The sequence below is a fragment of the Miniopterus natalensis genome, chromosome 7 (assembly GCF_054644295.1).
Source record: "Miniopterus natalensis isolate mMinNat1 chromosome 7, mMinNat1.hap1, whole genome shotgun sequence".
NCBI lineage: Eukaryota > Metazoa > Chordata > Mammalia > Chiroptera > Miniopteridae > Miniopterus > Miniopterus natalensis.
Genome location: NC_142087.1, coordinates 18191181 through 18206378, shown reverse-complemented (window position 1 = coordinate 18206378; position 15198 = coordinate 18191181). Strand labels below are relative to the sequence as shown.

General features: G+C 46.2%; 1 protein-coding gene across 2 annotated transcripts in view; it reads left to right on the top strand.

Annotated features, from left to right (window-relative positions):
- The first annotated feature begins 2178 nt into the window (after positions 1 to 2178).
- The window catches only part of SLC23A2 (solute carrier family 23 member 2), a 105150-nt gene continuing 92130 nt past the window's right edge, over positions 2179 to 15198 (top strand). For both annotated transcript variants that reach the window (XM_087818855.1, XM_087818856.1), the window contains exon 1: positions 2179 to 2216. The gene's annotated coding sequence lies outside the window, so the exon portion shown is untranslated. The remainder of the gene's footprint in view (positions 2217 to 15198) is intronic.

The window sequence follows — 15198 nt, the reverse complement described above, 5'->3', positions numbered from 1 at the left end:
GAAAACGCTCTCACTGCCCTAGCAGGATGGTGGGGACGTTAGCTGTTGTACAGGGCAGTGTGAATTTTTCTCTAGCTGCCAGTCATAGAATCTTCATCTCTTATACTTTCCATTTTCAGTGGGGATCAAAACACCTGGCCTTCCAGTGTATATTGAATTTTTCAAGCCAACTGTCATATTTTAGTAATACATGCTATTAGTGAGGTAAATAAGATTGTGACAGGCAGTTAGACTTGAGCAGAGTAAGGACGATGGGCCAGGTACAGGAGGTCACCATGGTGGAAAGCCCCAGGTGCCTAGCGAAGGATGGGACCTCACCCCCAGGGTTGTCTTTCCTCCACTAGCACATCACTCACTGGTCATGTAGTTTGGACCCACTGAGCTTTCCTCCCTAGAGATAATATCTGGGCCTCAGTTGTATTTCAGCTCCAGGCCCAGGGAAGCCACAAAACCAGCCACAGCTGACCTCAGGACCAGCTGCATTGGATAATGACCCCCACCCTGGTGCCCACCAATCCATCAGTGGAGACCTAGACCCTGAAAGGACGCACCTGGAAAGCTGCAGAATATTACAACGAGATCTCCTGGGACCTCCCCTAAAATCTCCCTTAAAATCAGTAGGACGGAGGACCCGTGTTCTCCCTCCTGGGAGCAGCCCGTGCCTTTCCCTCTCCTTTTCCCTTCTCTCCATCCTCCCCCCCCCCCCAGGCACGGTAGCATTAGCTTCCTGACTCTCAAGCCCCAAAGGCCCTTCCTTTGCCTCTAGAAGGTGTTTCCTAAGCCCATTTCTTCTAGAAATTACTTCTTCCACCTCTGTAATTTGACCAAATAAATGTTCTCTTATAGCTGGGAGTCTTGGCTCTGAATTCTTTCCTAGCCAGAACCCAAGTAGGAAGTGGCTGAACCAGGTCCTGTGGGACCCCCACCGGACTGACGCCCAGCGCTGTTCTGGCGCCGACAGGGAGATGACACGTTATTGGTTCTCAAAGACACAGACCGCACCTATTTCATAAAATTCCCGCAGTCCCCATCCCCCCACCCCCCACTGACACGGGTGACCTATAGCAGGGAGCCCCCAGACTGTAACACGGCAGAAGACCAGGGGTAAGATGCCCCCCCGTGAGGTCAGCCCCGTCCACAGGTCTTCAGCTCCCACGAGCTGCTGGGGAACCAGTCAGTCACCGCGGCCGCTTCAAGATGGAAGGCGCGCAGCGCGCTAATGGTTCGCGGGGGCGGGCGCTCTGCACTCGGCTGCTGCTCAACCGCGGCTCCCAAGTTTGATCCCCTGAGAGCCGCAGCATCCGCGTCCCCCGGGAACTTGTCAGAAACGCACATTTTGGAGCCTCGCTCCAGACTTCCGGCCTCAGCAGCCTTGGGGGGGGGGGGGGGCGCCGTCTGCATCCCGGGAGCCGCTCCAGGTGCGGCCGCGACGCGCTCAGGGTCCGGGGCCGCCGCCTTCCCCGCGGCAGCCGTCGCCCGGGGACATCACCTGCGCGGTTGGGAAACGCAGCGCCTCGGGCTGCGCCCCGACCCGCGGAATCAGAGCCGCGCTGAAGTGACGCTCCATGCCCAGAGCACCGGAGCCCGAGCCCCCTCGGTGCACAGCGCCATCGCCGTGTGACCGACCGAGACCCCTTGGCCAGCAGGCTGCAAACCTGACGGCCTAGCTGGAGGGAAGGCGAAATTGCTTTGAACCATCCGCCGCCAAGTCCAAATGCCCCGCGAGCTGCCGGAGCGTCCTCACCGAGCGCTGACGGGGCTCAGTGTCGGGCAGGGCACCGAGGGGACACCAGGAGGGGGAGACTCGGGGCGAGCGCTCCGCGTTCAGGTGGGTCCCCAGGAGCAGGTGTGCCGGGGAGGGGCGGGGGGGCAGGCTCCGCGCAGGGGGGTAGAGAAAAGGGACGTGGGGGGCGCGCGCAGGAGCCCGCGGGGGTCGAGGGAGGACGAGGCGCCGGGGTGTCTGGCAGCGCGTTCCCGGGTGAGGGGCAGCCTCTCTCTTGGGGGGCGGCCGCAGGGCGGGGGTCGTGGGCGGGGCGGAGGTGGGCCCCAGGCCGGCGCGGGGGCGGGTGGCTTCCCGGCTCCCCGCCCCCGGCCCGCCCCTCCGCGGCGCCATTTTGCAGGCGGCTGTCGCGGGGACCAGAGGCAGGAGCGGCGGCGGCGGGCACTGCGGCGCGGAGGCGCGGCGGCGGGACCGGAGCCCGGGGAGCCGTAGGCAGGTGAGAGCGGGGCCGCCGCGCCCCCCGCCCAGCCCGCGGGGCTGAGCGGCCCGGTCGGGCCGGGCCGCGAGGTGCCCGCTGCGTCCACGAGGCCGGCCTGGCACGGCCCCCGCGCGCTGTCACCGGCCCCGCGGCGCGGCCTGCGCGCCCCCACCCCGGCCGGTCGCCTTGGGGCTGGTGGATGCCCCGCGACCTCCCCGGACGCCCGCCGCTGCTCGCCCCGGAGCTGCGGCGCGCACGGGCCCTCAGGCCGCGCCGCGGGGAGTCCAGCGGGGGTTCCTCCGGGACGCGGCTGGCCGCCGCTGCCGCCGCCTCGCCGCCCCTCGGCCCGCGCGCCCTGGGGTCGCTCTGCTTGGCTCCTCCGCAGGAGGTGCGTGCGGGCACCTCGGCGCCCCCGGCGTTCAGGGCCGGCCAGAGGGGCGGCGGGCAGCGGGGCCTGGGGGGTGCCGCCTTTTCCATTTTTGCTTTCTTGTCCCCTACAAAGGCTGCGCCAGTAATTTTGGAAGCAGCTGCTCCGACCCCAGGTCCTTTCCCTCGGCCTGGCCCCCGGGGGTCGCGGGCTCCCCTTGTTGCTACGGTGCTGTAAAGAGAAACTGACATTTAAGTGTGACTACTTTAAGGGCGCAGCATTTTCTCCTTGCTTTGACTTTATCTGTCCCCTTGGAGGGGTAGCTGACAGGAACTGGGCCTGCGGGCCGGGGGCTTAAGCATGACTGATGGGGAATTCTTGATTAGCTGGGCAAAGGGTAAATGAGGGCAACTGCAGGTGGAAGAAAGTCACTCAGAAGAGATTTCTGGGTTCTGGGGCGTTAGCAGTAGCTGCTACTTTTATTCCGGCAGTGCTGGGAGAGGGGAGGGGGAAGATGCTGTCCCCGCTGACATTGGGGTCATCCGTGTGCAGAGAAGGCCGGGGATGTGCGAGGACGTGGGACCGGGAGTCCCGAGACAGTCTGTTTTGAGCTGTCATTAGTTGGCCATGTGACCTCCCTCAGCCAGTTTCTTCCTCTTTAAAGCCGCCGGCTAGAACCTGGGCTTCTGGAGCATTTTAAATTATGTTTTTGCATTTGAATGCTGTTAGACAGGGGCCTCACCTTTTCCAGAAGTTGACCCCTGCCCTTCACCTCCCTGGACTTTGCCTGCCTGGCCCCTGAAGGTGTTTGATTCTGGTGGGATTTATAAAGAGCCTTTCAGCTAAAAAAATTATGTACTGGGTTATGGTTGGTAGACTCAGTCAGGATTACTTGTGAACCTATTACTAGTGGTGTCTCTTCACTCATCCAAAATTTAATAGCTTTTGGGCACCGACCTTGTAAAAGGCCAGCAGTGGGCATGCACAGTGTAAACCCTCATGGCACACCTGCTAGATAAAAGGAGGCAAGCGGGTCTGTCCAGCCTGCTAACTGTTTCACCTGACAGCTCTAGCATGAGTTATCTGCTTTCTAGACTATTTCCTTCTCCAAAATGGCTTCTTTCTTTGAATACCAGGGCATCTTTCTTTTGGTTTCTTCTGCTTGGAGTGGGGAGTGATTTTTTTTTTTTTTTTAAAGAAACTAGATATTTCAATAACTTTTTGTATTGACAGTTTCTTTTTATTTCATATGGTTCAGTGGCAGTTGTATTTTCTGACTGTGACACAGGTAATTAAGCTGAGGTTTAATGTCTTTTAAGTTTCAAAAATGCTCATGAAAGTCCTTGCCTGGGATACTGGAGAGGATTTTTCCAGGATTCATGCTACACTCCCTATCCTGTTTGTGTAGCAAAGGTTAGTGGACTTAGCATTGCTACCAGAAGGGGGACCTGGCCCTGATTGGGTGTGCCAACGCCAGTAGCCTGTGGGTTCTTGACTTCCTGCAGGAAAGATTTCACAACACAAGTCCAGGTGATTTTTTAGAGGATGTTTTTTAAAGTTGGGACAGTGAAACAAGGAAGGGTCTATGATAGAAGCAACAGGAGAGAAAGTAGACAGGGAATTGAGCCTAGGCTGGGCTGCTTTTGCTAAGATGTCAAAAAAAGGGAACCTTGGGTCAGGGGTTAGACCTGGACTAGCTGCAGGACTAGCTGCCACTGCCTATTGCTCCCTGGTTGCCAGCGTTGGTGGGGTCCCTTAGAGTTTAGGAGATGCATGTCTGGGGGTGCCAAGAAGAGGGGAAGGGGAGGGCTTGGGCATGCTCTTGGGAGGCAGATCAAGCTTTGGGACCTTCATTTTGAGGGTTTATAAAGGCTGGGACTTTAGGGTTGGTCTTAGGGGCGGCTCTAAATATAATATTTATCAGTTTTATGCTGATACGCAAAACGAGATTTTTTCCCTTAACTTCTTCTGTCCTTGGGTGTGGTTGGCAAATGGCACCAATTTCTACTATCTCCTGATTAGGGTGATTTAAGCTATTTATGCTCTGGTTGGGGAGAATTGTAAACCATTTACTCTTAAGTGTCCTTGGTTACAGAAGATAGGATTTTGTGATTTATTAGATGGCTGTAAACTGCTTGGCCCATTTACTTTCTGTCTCAGTTTCCCTATTCTGCTTGTCTCAGCATTGCAGAAATGAATTAGATGCCCAGGAGTTAGCTCATGTGTAGCCTCCCATCAGTCCATACACTAATTTGGTGCCAGATGCTGTTAATCAAATCATTGTTGATAAAACTTAATCTTTTGCCCTCAAGGAGCTTAAGGTCTGGTTTGTTGGAGTTTGGAAATCCTGAGTTGGCTATTGTCACCTTCTTCAGTGTCTCTACAGACAAGCCTGAGATCCACTGAGAGACTAATTTCTGGCACCACTGGTACCTTAGGGAATTTTCTCATTTTGGTTAAGGGAGTTAAAAGTCAGCAGTTATAATTTGCAGTTATATAGTGCTTTGTAAATGAAAGCTTTTTAAAAATGTGTTTTTATTTAATCCTCTTAGGCTTTTAAATTTTAAACATTTTATAGTTCTTCTATGACCTTTTTCCAGGCTTGCCTGTAAAACTCCCAGCACACTAATCCCAAAGCCGGATAACCTCATTAATTCATTTTCACTCCCTGCTGTTCTTCCAGGTATTCTCTCTCCTCCGAGGGCCGCATCTCTCCACTTTCTTTTATTCCTTTGCTAGGGAATGATCCTGCTCCAGGTTAAGCTGTGCATTACTGTCATGGGTTTTATACAGGCCCTTTGTGTGCTTTATGACACTCTCTTCATTTTCTCCCTGGCTTTGCTATTTCTAGCCTGTTATTTTGTCACAGGTTCTAGATTGTTGGCTCTCCAGTAATTGAGGCCTGCTTGCAGCTTATACTTTTTATATGCCTTTCACACATTTAATGCATTTATTGAGAGACTGCTGTGTGACAGGCAGTGTTTTTGGTACTTTGGATGCTGCATGGAGATTCCCTGCCCACATGGAGCTCACACACTGGTGGGGAGGCAGACAGACTTTGTGCTCTGAAGTAGAATCTGGCAGGATTGGAGGTATTAAGTGTTGGGGTGGGAGCTGAACTTTTAGGAAGGGTAGCTGGGGAAGGCCTGAGTCATCCTTGAGTGAAGATGTGGGAGAAGTGAGTCATAGTTGGGGGAAGAGCATACTCAAGGGGGAGACAGCAGATGCAAAGGCCCTGAGGCAGGAGGAAGACAGCAGTGGGAGTTGGATCATGTAAGGCCTGTAGAACATGGTAAAGGCCTGTAGATTTTACTTTGAGAGGGTGGTGGGAGCCGTTGGAGGGTTTTGAGTAGAGGAGTCATGTGGACTGACTTAGCTTTTAACAGTTCTTGCTATGTGAGAACAGACTGAAGGCAGAAAGGCTGAGTAGGGCAGCAGAACTACCTGCTAGTACAGGGTTGAGGGCGGTGAGTCAGACCAGGGAGATTGGGGTTTGGAATTGGGGAGGTGGGGAGAAGTAATCCGCTTCTGACATGGGTCTGAGGAGATTGCTGATGGACCAGATGTAGGGGTTGAGAAAGAGTTGAGGGCAATGCCAAGGTTTCTTACCTGAGCACTTAGAGCAAAAGAGCCATTAACTGAGATGCTCATGGAGCAGATTTATTTATTTATTTATTTATTTATTTATTTATTTATTTATTTATTTATTTATTTTCGAGGGAGAGAGAGAGAGAGAGAAACACCACCAGTTTGCTGTTCTACCACCTATGCATTCGTTGGTTGATTCTTATATGTGCCCTGACTGTGGATCGAACCCATAGCCTTGGCGTATCAGGATGACACTCTAACAACTACCTGGCCAGGGCCATGGAGCCATTTTAGGGCATGTTAAGTTGTCATGCCAACCTGACATACCCAAATACAGTAGTAAAAGATGGACAGATGTGTTGGGGAGGTCCTTTTCCATGGAAATGTAAGTCTTCTTGGGAATGTCTTATTGTCCTTTGTCTTAATTTTTGCCCCTGACCTAAGGCAAGCCCCCCAGACTTAGGGCTAAGTGTGGCCTCTAAGTTCCTCTGTAAAAATTTACTTCATGGAGAGTTCTACCTACTCATTTATTCATTAACTATTTTTTGTACTATTTAGTGGTGTTAAATGTTATGCAGCCTAGAATCTAAAGATAGCACAAAAAGCAAAAATCTGGACTTATCAAAAATGACCCTTTACAAGTTCCTGAATCCCAGGGAGTGTGGTAGACATGATTCACATATGTACTCTGTAAAGAAATACCTAAGCATTCGAGTGTAGTGGGTGTGGTCGTGAACAGTGTATAACTTATATCAAGTGTTCTCACTGCTGTGAACTTTTCAGCAACTTTAGATTGTAGCTCACAGCCTCTCCCTATTTGCCATCATTTTCACTGAGATTTTTCCTTATTCATTGTTTCTCTCTGCAGTCTTGAGTTCTTCAGTTTTCTCCTTCAGTGGGGAGGGACCTCTGCTTGCCTGGCCACCCCAAACCATGGCTTTCTTTGATGAGTGGTCAGGAAAGCCTTCTTCACTCACGGGCTCTTTCCGTAGTGTCTCCCAAAGCAGCTGATCCTCAGGCTTTCTTGTTTCAGTTGTCCTGGGGCATCTCAATGAGTGCAGTAGAGGCTCATCCAACCAGAAGGTCACCTCTCTCTTTCATATGTATGTGAGCCTTACAGAGTTGAATCCTTACATCTTCTAAGTTGAATATGAGAACAGTTTAAAAGATGCACTTTTTCTCCCTAGGAGCCTCTTCAAGCAATAGAGGGACTAGACTAAGAAAGACTAGACAACCCTATATGATAGTGCCAATGCAATAATGATGGTGCTAGTGGGCATCAGTTATATACTGGGCACTTGAGGTCATCATTGTTTTTGTCCTAATAATTGGCAGGCAAGGTGGTTCTGGTCTGCATTTTATCAGCAAGGGAACAGAGCTTGGTTAACTTCTAAGTTAACGCCTGGGTCTTGAATTCTGCTCTTTATGCTCCAGTAATCCATGGGGCCCTCAATGATAGAACACTATTGCCAGGTCTTGTCTGGGTTTTTAAGTTCCTGTTGGTATAGAAGAGGGCAGAGAAGCCAGCATTAGGTGCGTGCTAGGTGCTCTGCCGGCACTTGCTGTGTCTCTGAAGTTGTTTAATCACAGCAGTTCTGTGGAGCAGTTATTACTATTCCCATTTTACAGCTGAGGGTGGTGAGGTTTGGTGGAAGGACAACACCTTGCCCAAGGTTATAGTGCTGCCAAGTGGCAGAGTCAGAGTTTGACCCCAGGCTGGCCTGATTGTCAAGCTCCAAATTAGACTTTAATCATGCTGTCTGTGCCTTTATGTTCCAGGATGCTTTTCAAGAACTTGGGACTGGAGGTAGGGGTGGGCTGGGGAAGGTGGCATTCCAGGTAGAAGGAACAGCATGACCAGAAGTGGAGAGGAATGTAAGAGGGGTTGACTGTCAGGATGCTTGGAGGGAGGTTGAGGGTATGGTGCATGGAAAGGGTATACAGAGCATAAAGTTCTGTTGACACTATATTGTGGGGCTTGAATTTTGTCTGGAAGGCCACGGAAAGATTTCTTGAGGGAAGTGTAACCTGTTAGGATGTGGGTTGTAGAAAACTCTCCGGAGCAGCTTGGAGGGTAGATTGGGAGGAGGCTGAGGGCTGAAGGAGAGCAGGACTGGTCTCTCTTTCTCCTGCCTTCCTATTATCCCTTCTGTTGTGCATTCCTGGCTACTGTGTTTGCCTCTCTGCACCTTGAGTCCTTTGTTCCTCCATTTGTTCTGTAAGAACCTTCCACAGCCTTCCTCCCCAACACATTCACCTTTTTCTGTCTTTGATGTGGCTTTTCCTTGTTCAAGCAAGCACACACACCACCGGCTTTGTTTAATTCTACCTGCCTTAACTTTTTCATTCTGGACCAGCACTTCACAGGGAGAGGTCTTGGCATTCTGAGTCTTTGACTGGTCTCCCCATTTCTGATGGAAAGCACTGCCGGAAACTCGATTTTCATACATTCCACTGTAGTTGGGGTTTCGTCCTCAAATGTGGTTTGGTTTTCTTTTCTGCTCTGCAGTGCTGGCTCAAATCCTTTGCTCTCTCCAAAGACAAATCACCTGGCAGGGGGTACAGCCTCTTCCTTGTCTAACATGATAGATCTCAACGGAGAGCTTCTTATTCAGAAGGTTTGGGGGCGCCCTGGTAATTTGCATTTCTAACCTGTCCCAGGTGATGAGGGTGCTGCTGGTGAGAGAACTCCCAGCACCTGTTTTTGTAAATCAGGTTTTATTGGAACACAGCCGTGCCCATTCAAGAGACCATTTGACCTGGCAGCCTAAAATATTTGCTATCCAGCCTTTTATAGAAAAAGTTTGCTTACCCCTGCCTCACGGTAATAGATGTGATCAGTGCTATTTCATTATTAAGAACCCTTTATATATTAAGACATAGCTTCACAAATTATTTCACAAATGTATGGTATGGGGGGATATATGCATAGTTTGAAGTGTTAGGGAGGGTAATAAACATGCCACTTCTGTTTCACCTAAAAATAATGTGAATTTTAAAATTCTGTTCCAAAAACATCAGTGCTTGTTTTCATACGAAACATTTTTCCTCCTTAATCTTTGAGTAAAGTCGATGCGATTGGTATGTTGTATTTGATCCGGCTTTCACTGTGTTTGAGAAGCAGGCTTTTAAGATTTTGTATTTGTGGTCGTAAGTTGCAAATATTTGTTCTGTGCTTTGAATTCAGATCTGTCAGTCTTTTCCCCCATGCCTTTCTACTCCAAGATTTTATAAATATTCGCCTGTATTTTCTTTTTTTTTTTAATCCTCACCTGAGGACATGCTTAGAGAGAGAGAGAGAGAGAGAGAGAGAGAATCTCTGACGGGGGATCAAACCGTCAACCTGGGCATGTGGCCTGACCAGGAATCGAACCGGCAACCCTTCAGTGCACAGGATGATGCTCAACCAACTGAGCCACTCTGGCTGGGCTTTTTCTTGGTTAAAAAAAAAGAAATTAGCTATGTAATCAATCTGTTTGTATGTGAAGTAAAGATGATCTTATCCTCTACATTTACCCCGTCACCATATATTCATTAAAGTCATCCTTTTATTAACTGAAAATAGCGCCTTAATCATGTGCTGAATCTTTGGATCTGTCATGGGCTTACTCTTTTATTCCATTTATCTGTCTATTTCTTTGCCATAACCTTGCTCTTTTCATCATTATAATCACTTTATAGTAGGCTTTACTATCTATCTGATAGTGCCTATGCTCAATTCCCCCTACCCAGTATTTTTCAGTTTAAGGTTTCAAAATAACTTTTAATGGGTAATTTCATTAAATGTTTAAGTTATTTTGGGGAGACTTATCATCTTTATAATACTGAATTGTTTGGCCCGGCTGGTGTTGCTCAGTGGTGTTGCTCAACATGTGCACCAAGAGGTCCCCGGTTCAATTCCTGGTCAGGGCACATGCCCCAGTTGTGGACTTGATCCCCAGTAGGAGGAGGCAGGAGGCAGCCAATCGATGATTCTTTCCCTCTCCCTTCCTCTATCTGAATTAAATAAATTAAGTAAATTGTGAATTGTTGGGTCACAAACAAATCTTTTGATTTATGCAGGGTTTTTTGTTTTTTTTAATCCTCACCTGAGGATATGTTTTTATTGATTTTAGAGAGAGAGAGGAAGGGAGAGGGGGAGAGAGAGAGAGAAATATAGATATGAGAGAGAAACATTAATAGGTTGCCTCCCGTGTGCAACCTGACTTTGCCCTGACTGGGGATCGAACCTGCAACCTGGGTATGTGCCCTGATCAGGAATCGAACCAATTACCCTTCAGTGCATGGGACAGCGCTCCAATCAACTGAGCCATACCAGCCAGGGCTATGCAGGTCTTTTTATCTCTCTCATTTTTCTAGATTTTTTTCTAGTATATAGTCTACAGGTTACTTGTTTATTGCTCTTCATTTAAAAATATTTGCTATTTAGAATGAGATTATTTCCCTTTGCTCCTCCCTTCCTGTTACATACGCTATTTCCTAACTGTATTATTCAGAGTAGTTAAGCTAGCAAAATCTGTGTCCTAACAAAATAAAAATTTATTTCTTGCTCACATTTTTCTAGGTGGTTCCTCCCCACTAAGTGTTGAGTTGGGGAGCCAGGCTCCTTCCATCTTAAAACACAACTGACTGTGGCCTCTAAGTTTGCCATGGAATTTTGTGCAGGGAAGATGTTTTTATGGGCCAAGCTTAGAAGTAGTGGTATTTTCCTCAGTCTGTTGGCCCCATCCTAGGTGCGAGGGGGATGGGAAACGGAGTCATTTTGTATGCCCATGAGGAAAGTGAAATAACACTGTCTGCTATGCTACCTAACTAAACTCTATTAGTCTTGCTTTTCAGTTGATGCTCTTGAGTTTCTTAGTAACCATAGTAGCTGCAAATGATCATTTTTTAAATAATTATACAGAACAGTTTTAAATGTTCCAATTTTTATTGTATATAATCTTTAATGATATTTAAGAAGTGCCCTATTTTCAATATCTTTTTCGCTAAATTACAGTATTATATATGGTGTTTTTGAATGAACAAACTTTGTCACCTTGACATTGACCCTGGCATTTTGTATACTGCAGAAATTCTTGATAGCATCTGTCCCTGTTATTGTGGTAATTTTCCCAAGTAAGTCCAGTTTCTCTGTTGATTTTAGGATGACCTCAAGTTTCTTGCCAGGAGGAATTACATGAGTTATATCTTTCCTTTGGGTTCATCCCAAGGGCTCTGTTTTCTAGCCACACTGTTGTGTTGTGCAGCCGCTGTCATTGTTTGTGTCAGGGATTCTGACCCACAATCTCTGGCAGTGTTCTTGCCCCCAGGAGTTGTGTGGGTTCTTTCTCTTCCTTTATTCTCTCATCCCTGTGAAGATAAACTGAACAGGGCAGTGGTGCGGACTTCGCCCTTTCTGTTCAAGTTCTCCTTTTTCACACCTGCTTCCTGACACCCAGCGGGAGCTCAGGCCCTGCATTTCCCCCGTTTTAAATGGTGGCTGCAGAGTGTGGTGTTTGTACCCTGTCTCTTTGGGTTCCCAGTTGGATCTGCTGTAGATGCTCCCAGCAGGGGCGTCGAATGTGGTGGGAGCAGGAGGTTCCTCTTTACGTTTCAGATGCCCTGGGAGGTAGGTACATGTTGTTTGGAATCTTATTGTTTCAGTTGACCAATAAAAACAGACATGGGTCCAATTGCTTTTTCTAGTGTTTATTTCATTGCTTAGGGTGATGCTCCAAAGTGGCTTCAGTTCTTACAATTTGTTTTCAACTCTGAAATCTTGTACTTATTGTTTTGTTTCTTTAATAGTTGTTGGTCAACTCCTAAAATGTACTTCCCAGGGTTTGTTTTAATTCACTTACTTTTCGTTGGTATACACACACACACACACACATCAGTGTGTGTGTGTCTTAAAAACAGTTCTACAAAATTCACACATAACCTTATAAGCTCTGTATTCGGGTATTTTCTATTCCTATTTTATGAAAAAAAAATTAGGTGTGATACCTTAAATTGATTTTGCAATCTGGTCATGAACTACATGGCTCTGAGGTAAAGCATTTGAGATGGAAAGATTATTTATTCATCTATCCTATGATAAAGGAACCAGCCACATGACATTCTGTGGGAACGACAGGGGAGGGGGCTCTTGACACAAATAACCTTAAAAGGAAAAAAGCTTTATTGAGATATAATTCACGTAACATAAAATCCACCCTTTAAAAGGATACACTTCAGTTGTTTTTAGTATATTCACCGAGTTCTGTAATCATCACATTATCTAATTTCAGAATGTTTTTATCGCCCCCAGAAGAAACCCCGTGCCTAATAGCAGTCGTTCCTCATTTTCCCTCCCTTCAGCCTCTGGCAGTCATGACTCTATACTATTTCTGTGGATTTGCATTATCCGGACATTTCATATAATAGGATCAGTATATGTGATCTTTCTTTGATTAGCTTTTTACTGAGCATAATGTGTTTACTATTTACCCGTGTAGTATGTACCACATTCTGATTAGCCACACTTGGGTTGGTGGACACTTGGGTGGTTTTGCATTTTAGCTATTATGAATAATGCTGCTGTAAATGTTCGTGTATATGTTTTTGTGTGATCATGTTTTCAGTTCTCTTGGGTGAATATCAAGGAGTGGAATTACATAGGTTATATGGAAATTCTGTGTTTACCATTCTGAGGAGCTACTAAATTTTTCCAAAGCGGTGCATCAGTAAAGTATGATTGTTCCAGTTTCTCTGCATCCTTACCAACTGGTGCCATTGTCTGTCTTTTTAGTATAGCCATCTTAGTAAATATGAAGTGGGATCTCCTTGTGGTTTTATTTGCATTTCCCTAATGACTAATGAGGTGGAGCATCTTTTCATCTTACTGGCCATTTGTATGTTTTTGGAGAAATGTCTGTACAAAGCTTTTGCCCATTTTTAAATTGGGTTATTATTTTTTTATTGTTGAGTTGTAGGATTTCTTAATATATTTTACATACCAGTCTCTGATATATAATTTGCAAGTAATTTTTCCCCTTTTATGGGTTGTCTTTCACTTTCTGATGTCCTTTGAAACACAAAAATTTTAAATTTAGACGCAGTTCCATTTATCTATATCTTTTGTTGTTGTTTGTGCTTTTGATGTCCTAGCTAAGACACCATTGCCTGAGCCAAGGTCACAACGATTTACTCCTATGTTTTTTTCTAAGAGTTTTATAGTCTTATCTCTTAGATTTAGGTTTGATGCACTTTGAGTTAATTTTTGTGTGTAGTGTGAGGTAGGGGCCCAACTTAATTCCTGTACTGTGGGTTTCCAGTGGTCTCAGTGTCATTTGTTGAAAAGGACTGTTCTTCACCCCTGTCAAAAACCACTTGATATTAATCATGTGACATAAATGTTAAGGTTTATTTTTGGATTCTCAGTTCTTTTCCATTGATCTATTTGTTTATTCTTATACCAGTAAGTACACTGTCTTTTTTCTTTTTTTATTTATTGATTTTAGAGAGAGAGGAATGAGGGAGGGAGGGGAAGGAAGGGTGGGGGAGAGAGAGCAAGAGAGAGATTTGTTCCACTTATTTATGCATTCATTGGTTGATTCCTGTATGTGCCTTTACCAGAAATTGAACCCACAACCTTGTCATATTGGGATGACACTCTGACCAACTGAGCTACCCGGCCAGGGCTACACTGTCTTAATTACTATAGCTTTGTGTTAAGTTTTGAAATTGGAAAGTGTGAGTCCCCCAATTTTCTTCTTTTTCAAGGTTTTGGCTATTCTGGGATTTTTGCATTTCCTTTTGAATTTTAGGATCAGTTTGTCAATTTTTGCCAGAAAGGCAAATGGGATTTTGATAGCGATTGCATTGAATCTGTAGTTCAGTCTGGGTAGTATTGCCAAGAATTACATGTTTTTAACTGAATTTACATGAGACAGTATTCACACTAGGAGCAATGCGTTCTGATATTTTCTTCTAGCCTACTCAAGTCTGCTCCATCCCATTTATTTGTTTATTAATTAAAATATTGCTAGTCCCAGCCCACTGAATTGATTTCTCTATTCACTCTCCTGGGTCATTATTTATTGTTTGAAAATCATGCTTCAAGCCAGTGGTCCTGTGCTCTCATCCTGGAGACTTGGGTATAGTTGATCAGAATTCAGCCTAAGCACTGGGGTTTTTAAAAATCTCCCAGGTGATTCCAGTTTGCAGATAGGGTTGAGAACCATTGCATTAAATGAACTAAAATGCAGATACTGCTTTTAAAGCCTGTGCATAGTTGACTGAACATACTGTGGGATGGAAACATGCATACTGCTAGCTGTTGATCCTCACGTGTGAAACCTTTGGTGAAGACTGTATTAGAGAGTTCAGTGCACTTCCTCTTCATGTAATACAATCACTGACATTATTCTCAAGGGAAAGAAAGTATTTTGCTGTTGACTTTCTCCTGGGCGAGTGTAGCTGTCCCTGGTCTCCAGAGAGAGCAAGGATAAAGCGAAGTCCCTAGAGAGTGTCTGCCATTTCTTAGGAATTTTTATATCTTCTGCTATTTCGCTTATTAGGAAATGGAGTTATTTGAGAAGAACATGCAGGAAATTCACAGCTATTTTAGGGGTTGTCATATAAAGAACGCTGAAGCGGCCCTGCCCAGGTTGGTTAGAGCATGGTCCCGATACCCCAACCTTGTGGGCTCAACCCCCAGTCAGGGCATGTACAAGAATCAACCAATGAGTGCATAAATAAGTGGAACAATAAATCTGTGTTTTTTCTCTTTCTCTCCCTTCCTCTTTCTTTGAAGTCAATCAATTACAAAAAAATAGACCACGGAAGCTATTGGTTACAATTAAGATTAAACTTACCGGATGGAAAAATATCTAGAAGTGGGACTGGTATCCTGTATTAGACTATTAAGGAATATTAGAATTGTGGTGAAAGCACTTATATACTTATTTTACTCATTGATGATTCTATGTTTTGTTTACTTTGTTAACACACTGGCAATTATGCTATATTAAAAAAAATTTTTTTTTACCCACTTGGGGGAAGAATAGAATCATTGTGTTT